The sequence below is a fragment of the Oenanthe melanoleuca genome, chromosome 19, assembly GCF_029582105.1.
Source record: "Oenanthe melanoleuca isolate GR-GAL-2019-014 chromosome 19, OMel1.0, whole genome shotgun sequence".
NCBI classification, from domain to species: domain Eukaryota; kingdom Metazoa; phylum Chordata; class Aves; order Passeriformes; family Muscicapidae; genus Oenanthe; species Oenanthe melanoleuca.
Genome location: NC_079352.1, coordinates 5,908,127 through 5,916,150, shown reverse-complemented (window position 1 = coordinate 5,916,150; position 8,024 = coordinate 5,908,127). Strand labels below are relative to the sequence as shown.

The following is an 8,024-nucleotide window of genomic DNA, read 5'->3' as shown; positions in this document are numbered from 1 at the left end:
CCAAAAATTGGCCCTAATCCCTGGCTGACCCTCAGACAGCCTTTCATTCCCACCCAGCTGAGAGCTCAGTATGGACCTTTCACCACCCCAGCTCTGGGGGTACAACCCTGATGCCCATCAGGATCCACCTTTGGGTTTGTTCCCAGTGGGATTTGGCAGTCATGTGAGCTGTGGGGTGGCCCTGGCCCTGTGCTCAGGCTCCTCTTGGCTCCTTCTCTTCCACTTCCCATGGACAGAGCTATCCCTGCACTTTGATCCCAGTCCAGATTTCCATCATGGGGAAACTGAGGCATGGAAGCACCTTCCAGGCAGGCTGTGGCAGGACAGCTGGACAAGGGCTTGCTGGGGCCCTGGGAGAGGGCAGGGAGGTGGTGTGAACAAAATCCTCCTTTCTCTGTGCTCCCAGGTCCTGCATGCTCCACTGCCCCCTCACTTCCAGTCTCGCCTGCTGCCTCCAGGACAGCTGGGGAATGCCTGGGTCCTGCTGGGAGCAGGAGGGGGACAGCCCATGCCAGCTGGGGGTGGGTCAGAGGCTGCTGTGGGCTCCTCCAGCTTTGCCATCCCCTCTCTGTGGCTATGGGAGATGGTAGTGAGGCTGATGGCCAGGAGCTGCTCTGGAAGCTGCAGCCTTTTGGGGTGTCACAGGGAGGAAGATAAAAAAGGCTGGATGGGTTTTCCCTGTTTTTCTTGGAGATTATGCCTTGACCTGGCAAAGCTGGTTTTTGGTGTTACCCCACATCCTGCTCCTCTTGGCTTTGAGCTGGGAGGAGCAGGTCCTGGTATCCTGGAGTTCCTCCCTTTCACAGCCTACAATCCGGCAAGCAAAGGGTTTCCAGCCAGGAAATGCATCAGCTGCCTCCCTCATCTTCCAGCCTTTTCTCCTGCAGCCAGCTTGGGATGGGCTGGGATCCACAGGGATCTCCCCAGACACTTCACAGCCAAGCTGGGCATCATCCCTGTTTCCCTGGGAGCAGGCAGGGTGGGAGCGGAGTACCAGCGAGGGGATGCCCTGGGGCAAGGAACAGGGGGATGGAGCATGCCCTGACTGCAGCAGGGTAGCAGCACAAAGGATGCTCTGCAGCAGGGTAGCAGCACAGGGGCTCTGGAGCTCGGTAGCAGCGCAAGGAATGCTCTGGAGCTGAGTAGCAGCACAGGGAATGCTCTGGAGCTCGGTAGCAGCGCAAGGAATGCTCTGGAGCTGAGTAGCAGCACAGGGAATGCTCTGGAGCTCGGTAGCAGCGCAAGGAATGCTCTGGAGCTGAGTAGCAGCACAGGGAATGCTCTGGGGCTCGGCAGCAGCACAGAGGATGCTCTGGAGATCGGTTGCAGCACAGGGAAAACTCTGGAGCAAAGTAGCAGCACAAAGGATGCTCTGGGGCTCGGTAGCAGCACAGAGGATGCTCTAGGGCTCAGCAGCAGCCCATGGAATGCTCTGGAGCACACCTGCAGTACAGAGAATGCTCTGGGGCTCAGCAGCAGCACAGGGAATGCTCTGGAGCTCGGCAGCATCACAGGGGATGTTCTGGAGCAGGGTGCTAGTGCGGGGGGCTGCTAAGGGTGCGAGAGCATCCCAGCACGGCACCACAGCCAGGCTGCAGCGCTGCGTGGGAGCCGGGATGAGCCGAGCTCCTGCCCAGCTCCCATCCTCCTGCCGACGTCAGCTGTTTCCCGGCGCCCAGAGCAGCTGCAGCTCCACACCGGTCGATGTCATCGATTAGCTCCTCTCCCCGTCCCTGGAGAGGGGATGGTGTGGGGGGTAGCAGGGAGGAGAGAATAAATATTTCAGCAGGTCCAGGCAAAAGCTGGGGTTATTTTGAGGCTGGGATTTATGGGCTATTAGGAATAAGGAATGAGTCTGTGCTGGAGAGAAGAGACCCATTAATCCAGGCTGAAGGAGCACAAATGAGCAAGGGGAAATGGAGGAGGCTTTAATTATTTGGTCACGTTCTGGAATAATAAGCTGGCCTCTGGCTGGGCGCTGGTGCAGGGCTCAGGAGCTCTGCTGCCCGGGAACTGGGGCAGGTGAGGGGACACTCGTGATTAAATCCCCCCCAGCTGTGCTAGAGGGTTGTGCAATCCATGCTGGGACCAGTATGAGACCAGTACAAGCAGTACAAGCTCCTGGCTGGGGCATGGTGGAGGATGCCCAGCCTGTGGGGGGAGGCTGCAGACTGCAGGGACGGCAGGAGGGGCCCGTGGGTCAGTGCCCGGTGCCAGGGGTGCCCTTCCCGGGCTGGGCCAGCCGTGCCACCGCCGTGCCCCGTTAAGGCAATGCCCTCTGTGCTGTAACCAGAGCAGCTGGGCGCCATCCGGCACAGGGTGAGTCAGTGCTGGAGGCAGCCCCGGGCCGGGAGCATCCCTGGCTCTGCTGCTCCCAGCACCACCTGGGTGACCTTGGGCTCTGCTCTGCTCACCGTGCCCTCCCCTGCCCTCCTTGCTGCCTCTGCATCCCCCACGTGCCTCAGTTTCCCTGGGGGACACGGGGAGGGTGCTCCTGGCTCCCCTCTTGACACCCTCGGGGAGCTGCAGCCAGCCTGCTGCCCTGGCTGGAGGGGCATTCCTTACCCCGTGGGGGCACCGCGATTTGCCCCAGCCCCTACAGGCAGAGGTTCTGGCAATGCGGACACCCACGGCAGGGATGCAGGGCAGGGACAGCATTGGACCACCTCCTCCTGCGATGGCATGAAGGAGGACCTGAACTCCCTGCGGCATCCCTGCGGCACTGCAAGCCCCGCTCCCTGGCGATCGTGGCCCCGGGTGCCAAGGTCACCCAGCGGGAGCGCGGCGGGTGCGGGATGCGCTCCGCACCCCCGGCGCCGGCAGCGCCCTCCTTCCTTCTGCTGCCGGGCCTGCCGCCGCGGCTCCCGCTGACGTCACCCGCCGGAGCCAGCAGCTATTTTGGGAACTGCAAAGTCACTGGCGCAATTAGTCGGCTGGCAAAGGCAGCGGGGCGGCGGGGGGACCGCGGGGACGGCTGCTCCCCGTGCCGTGCCGTGCCGTGCCGTGCCGTGCCGTGCCGTGCCGTGCCGTGCCGTGCCACGGCCCGCGGGCACCGCCAGCTTCCCTGCATCTGCAGAGTCCCTCCGCCAGGACAAACGGCCACGGCTGCAAACCCTCCCATCCATCATTTCCTTCTCTCTGCCTTTTTTTTTTTTTTAAATATTTAATTTGATGTCGCTCCCCTGGCAGGAGCCTCCCCACGTGGGCTGCTGAGCGCTGAAAGCCAGCTCGCTGCCGCCTCGCTGCCACGGCTCGCGTTTGGAGGGAGGCAGGAGAGGGATTGTCTGCTGGGCGATGCCGGGGCCCAGGGCTGCCCTGCAGGTGCGAGCGGGGGTCCCGCTATTCCCGGGTGCTCTGCTGCCAGCTGGGAGCTCGGTTTGATCCTGTCTGCATCCTCCTGCTCGCAGCCACCGCGGTGCCCCAGCTGCACAAATGCCCTGTTGGTCCCACGGCAGCGATGGGGCTGTGGGCGAGCTGCTGTGACAGCGTGGTAACACCTGACCCCGGGGCACGGCAGAAAGGTGGCGTTCTGCCATGCAGTGTCCTTGAGCCCTGCCCCACGGGGGTGTGGGGACAGTCAGAGGGGACAGTTGGGGTTCTCAGTCTCCCTGCCCAGCGCTGTGTGGTTTCTCTGCCCACCCTCCTCGTTTCGCGGTAACCTCCAGGTTATGGCCAGAGGGGATGTGCACAGAAATGCTGGGACAAGCTGATCCTGGCAGGCTCCAAACACCCCAAAAGAGAGGCTCAAAAAATCCTTCTAAAAATCTACGGACTTTTCTATGTGACCCGACATCTCTTTCAGTCCCACCCCCCAGGAAAAACACCCTAAATCCTTTCTCCCAATGTCTGGAGAGGTGCCATAGCAGGAGCTGGTGCTCAGCTCCCCCGATCCCATACGGGGCTTTGGGTGGGAAGGGCCAGATCCTGATGGATCCACGGGCACAGCAGAGTGATGGCCGCTTGCAGACTGACCCCCACCCTCCTCTCCATCACTCACATCCCTGACTTGCCCCTGGAGGAGGCGTCCCTGCCTGTGCTGGGGCTGGAGGGGCCGCTGGTGGTCCTGGGGTGGGGACAGCCAGCGATGAGTGGCACCGCGGGGTGTCTCAGGGGCTGTGGGAGGGCAGGGGGAAGGTGGGGAGCGTGTGTTCCCCCCGGGCTGGGGGGAGAGGCCGCGGCGGTGGGGCTGGGAGCGGTGAGGCTGTGCTGAGTCACGCTGCAGAGCTGCGAGCAGGACTGCAGCAAGCGGCTCGCTCTGACAGCCCTGTCCCTCCGCCTCCGGCTCCTCGCCTCCTCCGGGGGCCAGGATGCTCGTGGGGGTTGATGTCGCGTTTGGGGGTTCCGCTGCTCCCCTGGTCATGGCTATGTCGAAGTTCCCAACCCTGCTTGCCCCTCCCCAGCCCCCTGCCCTTCAGTAGGGATGGGGCTGCTCTAGGATGGGGGTGCTGGGGTTCCTGGGCAGGGAGAGGGGAGGACTGAGCTGCCCTTGGGGGATGAGTGTCCCCCACCCCAGAGCAGGAGGGGTGTCCCAGGCTAGATGTGACACGAGGGACAGAAGGGCTGGGGGGTCACTTTTTGCCAGAACAAATACTGAAGGGCACTTAGCAGCCACTGGAACACGGGGCAGCTTTCCCCTGGCATGGCTGGGGTGGGGGTGGTGGATTGGCAGAGATCCCCCCGACTCCTACCCGATGCCACCAACCCAGGACAGAGCTGAGCATCCACCCTGTACTGCACAGGAGAAAGGCTGAGGCAGGACCCTGCTGCAGAGGGAAACTGAGGCACGGGCTGTGCCGAGTATTGGCCCCAGACGCTGCCACCTCTCAGGCTCAGAGCCCAGGGCAGCCCTGTGCCCACAGGACGCTGGTGACCACCTTGCCTGGTGCTGCCTACCAGCCCCGCAGAGCTCAGAGCTGCTTCTGGAGGGACCGAGACAGGCAGGGCTTTTTTTAGGTGCTCCGTAAGTGCCGTCTGGGCGGTATTTATATCGGCTCCTTAAATAAGAGCTGCCATCTGAGCCTGACGAGCCTGCTTAATTATTAATGCCCCGCAGGGAAGCAGCACGCCCGCCTGGTCCCAGCCCTCCTTCCCGCTGGGATCCTGCATCCCAGGTCCCCCCGGCTCCCCACCAGTGTCCAGGGTGATAACCTGGGCATCCCAGAGCACCACGGCTTCCCATGGGAACATGTCTGATGTGGGAGCATCTTCCCAAGGGCAGGGAAGAAGGCTGAGAGGAGATTTTCCAAAAGGAGGGTGCCATGGCATGGGCATTGCTGCAGTTCTTAGTGGGTATTGGGAATAAGGTGGGAGTGGGAAGCACGGGGTGATTCTCTCCCATCCCTTCTCGGTAGCTTGGGGTGGTTCCAGGGAAAATCATTCCTGGAAGCCCCGAGGGGTAGGGGCAGCCCTGCTTCGAGACAGAGCTTATGCTAAACAGCACGGGAGGGCAGCTGCTGCAGCAGAATTAATTTGGGCTTGGAAAGTGCTTTGAAAGGCTGAGATGAAAGGACAGGGCTGGGTACAAAGCGCTGCAGCTCCACAGACAGGGGGAAGGAAACTCCCAGCAAAGCACCCTCAGTCTGTCACCAGCCCCAGCAGCCTTGGCCCCTCCAGTGCCTCCTGCCCCAGGTGAGGCAGCCTCTGGCTCTGGGACGTTTTGGGGAGGGTTGGTGAACCCCTGAGCTCACCCAGCTGCTGGTTGTGGGGTCCTACCTTGGCTGAGCATGATCCCCCCAGCTCTGGTTTGTGTCAGGGTGGAGGAGCCAAGGCTGCACCATGAGGGGCTGGGGAGGTGCAGGGGAAGAGGGGACAGGTTTGGCCTGCTCCTGGGATGTGTCCCTCTCTGTGTCACACAGCCAGGCTCAGGGCAGCATGATGGGAAAGGGGCAGGGAAAGGGGCCAGGATGCCACTCCAGCCCTGGGGTGGTGGGGACAGGCAGTCTGGCCCAGAAAAGGGTCAGGAAGGGACGACATGAGGGCACCACTGTCCTGCAATCTCAGGGAAGGGGACACTGAAGCCAGAGGTTTCTTCAGCTTGTTTTTCCACCAACATAACTGCAAGAGTCACAGAGGTTCTCCCCTGGGCAGGCACCCCTTCTTTATGGCAATCCAAGCAGCAGCTGCCTGGGCAGTGGGACTTGAGCACCAGGGAGCCCTGGGGCTGCATCCCAGGGATGGGAGCCATCCCAGCCCACCCACCAGCCCTGGGAAACGCCACCCTGTGTCCCCTGGTCTTCACAGCTTTGCCATCCACCAGCTGAAGACACCAAACTGTGGTCACAGTGGGTGTGAGGTGTGCCAGGTGTGCTGGTGTACCTGTGGTGACAATTCCTGCTGTGGGGACAGGCTGGGACACCTGCACCATGCATCTCCCATGCTGGGCATCCCCTGGGCATCTCCTTGGCTCCAAGCAAGCAGACATGGAGGGAAAAGCACAGGGGTAGGGGCACATGACAGTTGCTCTCCTGCAGGAAGCGAGGGGTGAGGATTTCTGGATCCATTTTCAGCTCACCCAAGCAAACCTCCAAATCACAGAGAATTTCCTGCCTTCCCTCACGGTGTCACAAGGCATTGACAAGACGTAGCAGGCAAGGCAAGAAAATGCAAAGAGAAAGGCTCTTCTTCCAGGCCACAGGAATTAACAAAGTGGCACATTTGAATGCAGAGAAGTATTTTTAATCCCACAGGCAGAATCGAGGTTATTAGGTTTTTCTGGGACATCTGCAGAACAGACCCACATCCTTTGGGTCATTTTGATTTCCCAGCACAGCAGCTGTCCCAGCCTCTCACTGAGGGGTGTCTGCAGGCACCAGATGTGAGAAAAGGGGATTTAATGATGTCCAGCCAGGTAACACTTCCAGCTGCCCATGCTGCCCACCAGAACCTTCTAACTTGGTCCATTCACCACCAAACCCTCACTCCACTGCTGCCCAGGCTGTGCAACAGAGGAAATAGGTGTTGTGAGGGGTGCTGATTTATGCATTATAGCTCAAAAAGGGGGCTGGATTCACTGCAGACAAATATTACAGCCAGATTGCTACTCTGAAGAATTTACAGCATCATGAATATCCTGTTCTGACCTGTGATGGGGAAGGAAATCATCTGCGTTGGGAAATGTATTTATGGCTCTGGTGCTCTGACAGAAATAAATCAGTATTTGCTCGTTTTGGGGCAAAAACAGGGTCACTGTAAATCGGCAGAGCTGAGCTGGCTGAGAATGTGCCAGGTTTATGGAAAACACTAGATAAGTGCAAAGGTTTGTATGGAGAGGCAACAGTTTTTGTTAGGACTGTTGATATATTTGGAGAAATCAGGGGAACTTCCAGGTGCAAAAGTACTTCTTCAGGTCTGGGCTTGTGTTCAATATTGTCCATGAGAACCCAGGAATTGTACCCAAGGGATATTATTATTATTATTTATTTTCCAAGTTAGGGGATGCATATATCCAGCCCAAATGCAGTAGGATCACTCAAAAGGGGATGAGCAGGGAGTCTGCTCTTATTCATTCACAGATCTGAGCATGCTTGGCTTGGGTGATGCCCCACAGATACCTCTGGATTATTGATAAGAAATGGCAGCAATAACAGAAAAAAATAATTTGGGAACAAAACTCCTTTCACAATCTCTTGCATTCTGCACCTTTTTACTCAAACCCTCTCCCAAAACTGGCACCAGGGCAAAAACAACCCAGAGCCCCGCTGCGGAGCTCTCCAGAGATGACGGCGAGCCCCCTGGCAGGATGAATGAGCCTTTCTCAGGGGAGAGGAATAGACTGCCCTTGTCTGTGGGATCTCTCCTCGGGATGGCCGGGGCAGTAAACAAAGGCTGGGCACAAAGGCTGTTCTCACTGCAGAGCCACGTGCGCTGCGGGGTGTGAGGCCGGGGGTGCGAGCGAGGAGCCAGCGTCTGAGCTCTGTAGGAAATGGAGAGGATGCAGGCGTGTTTCTGGTTCTGCTTGTCACAGGGGGGGATTTCTTCTGCTCTCGGAAGCTGTAAACAAAGGAGGATTTTGTGCTACACAAATC

At 59.3% G+C, this 8,024-nt stretch overlaps 1 protein-coding gene across 2 annotated transcripts in view; it reads left to right on the top strand.

Annotated features, from left to right (window-relative positions):
* The window catches only part of SH2B2 (SH2B adaptor protein 2), a 241,493-nt gene that overhangs the window by 151,461 nt on the left and 82,008 nt on the right, over positions 1-8,024 (top strand). The window lies entirely within an intron of this gene.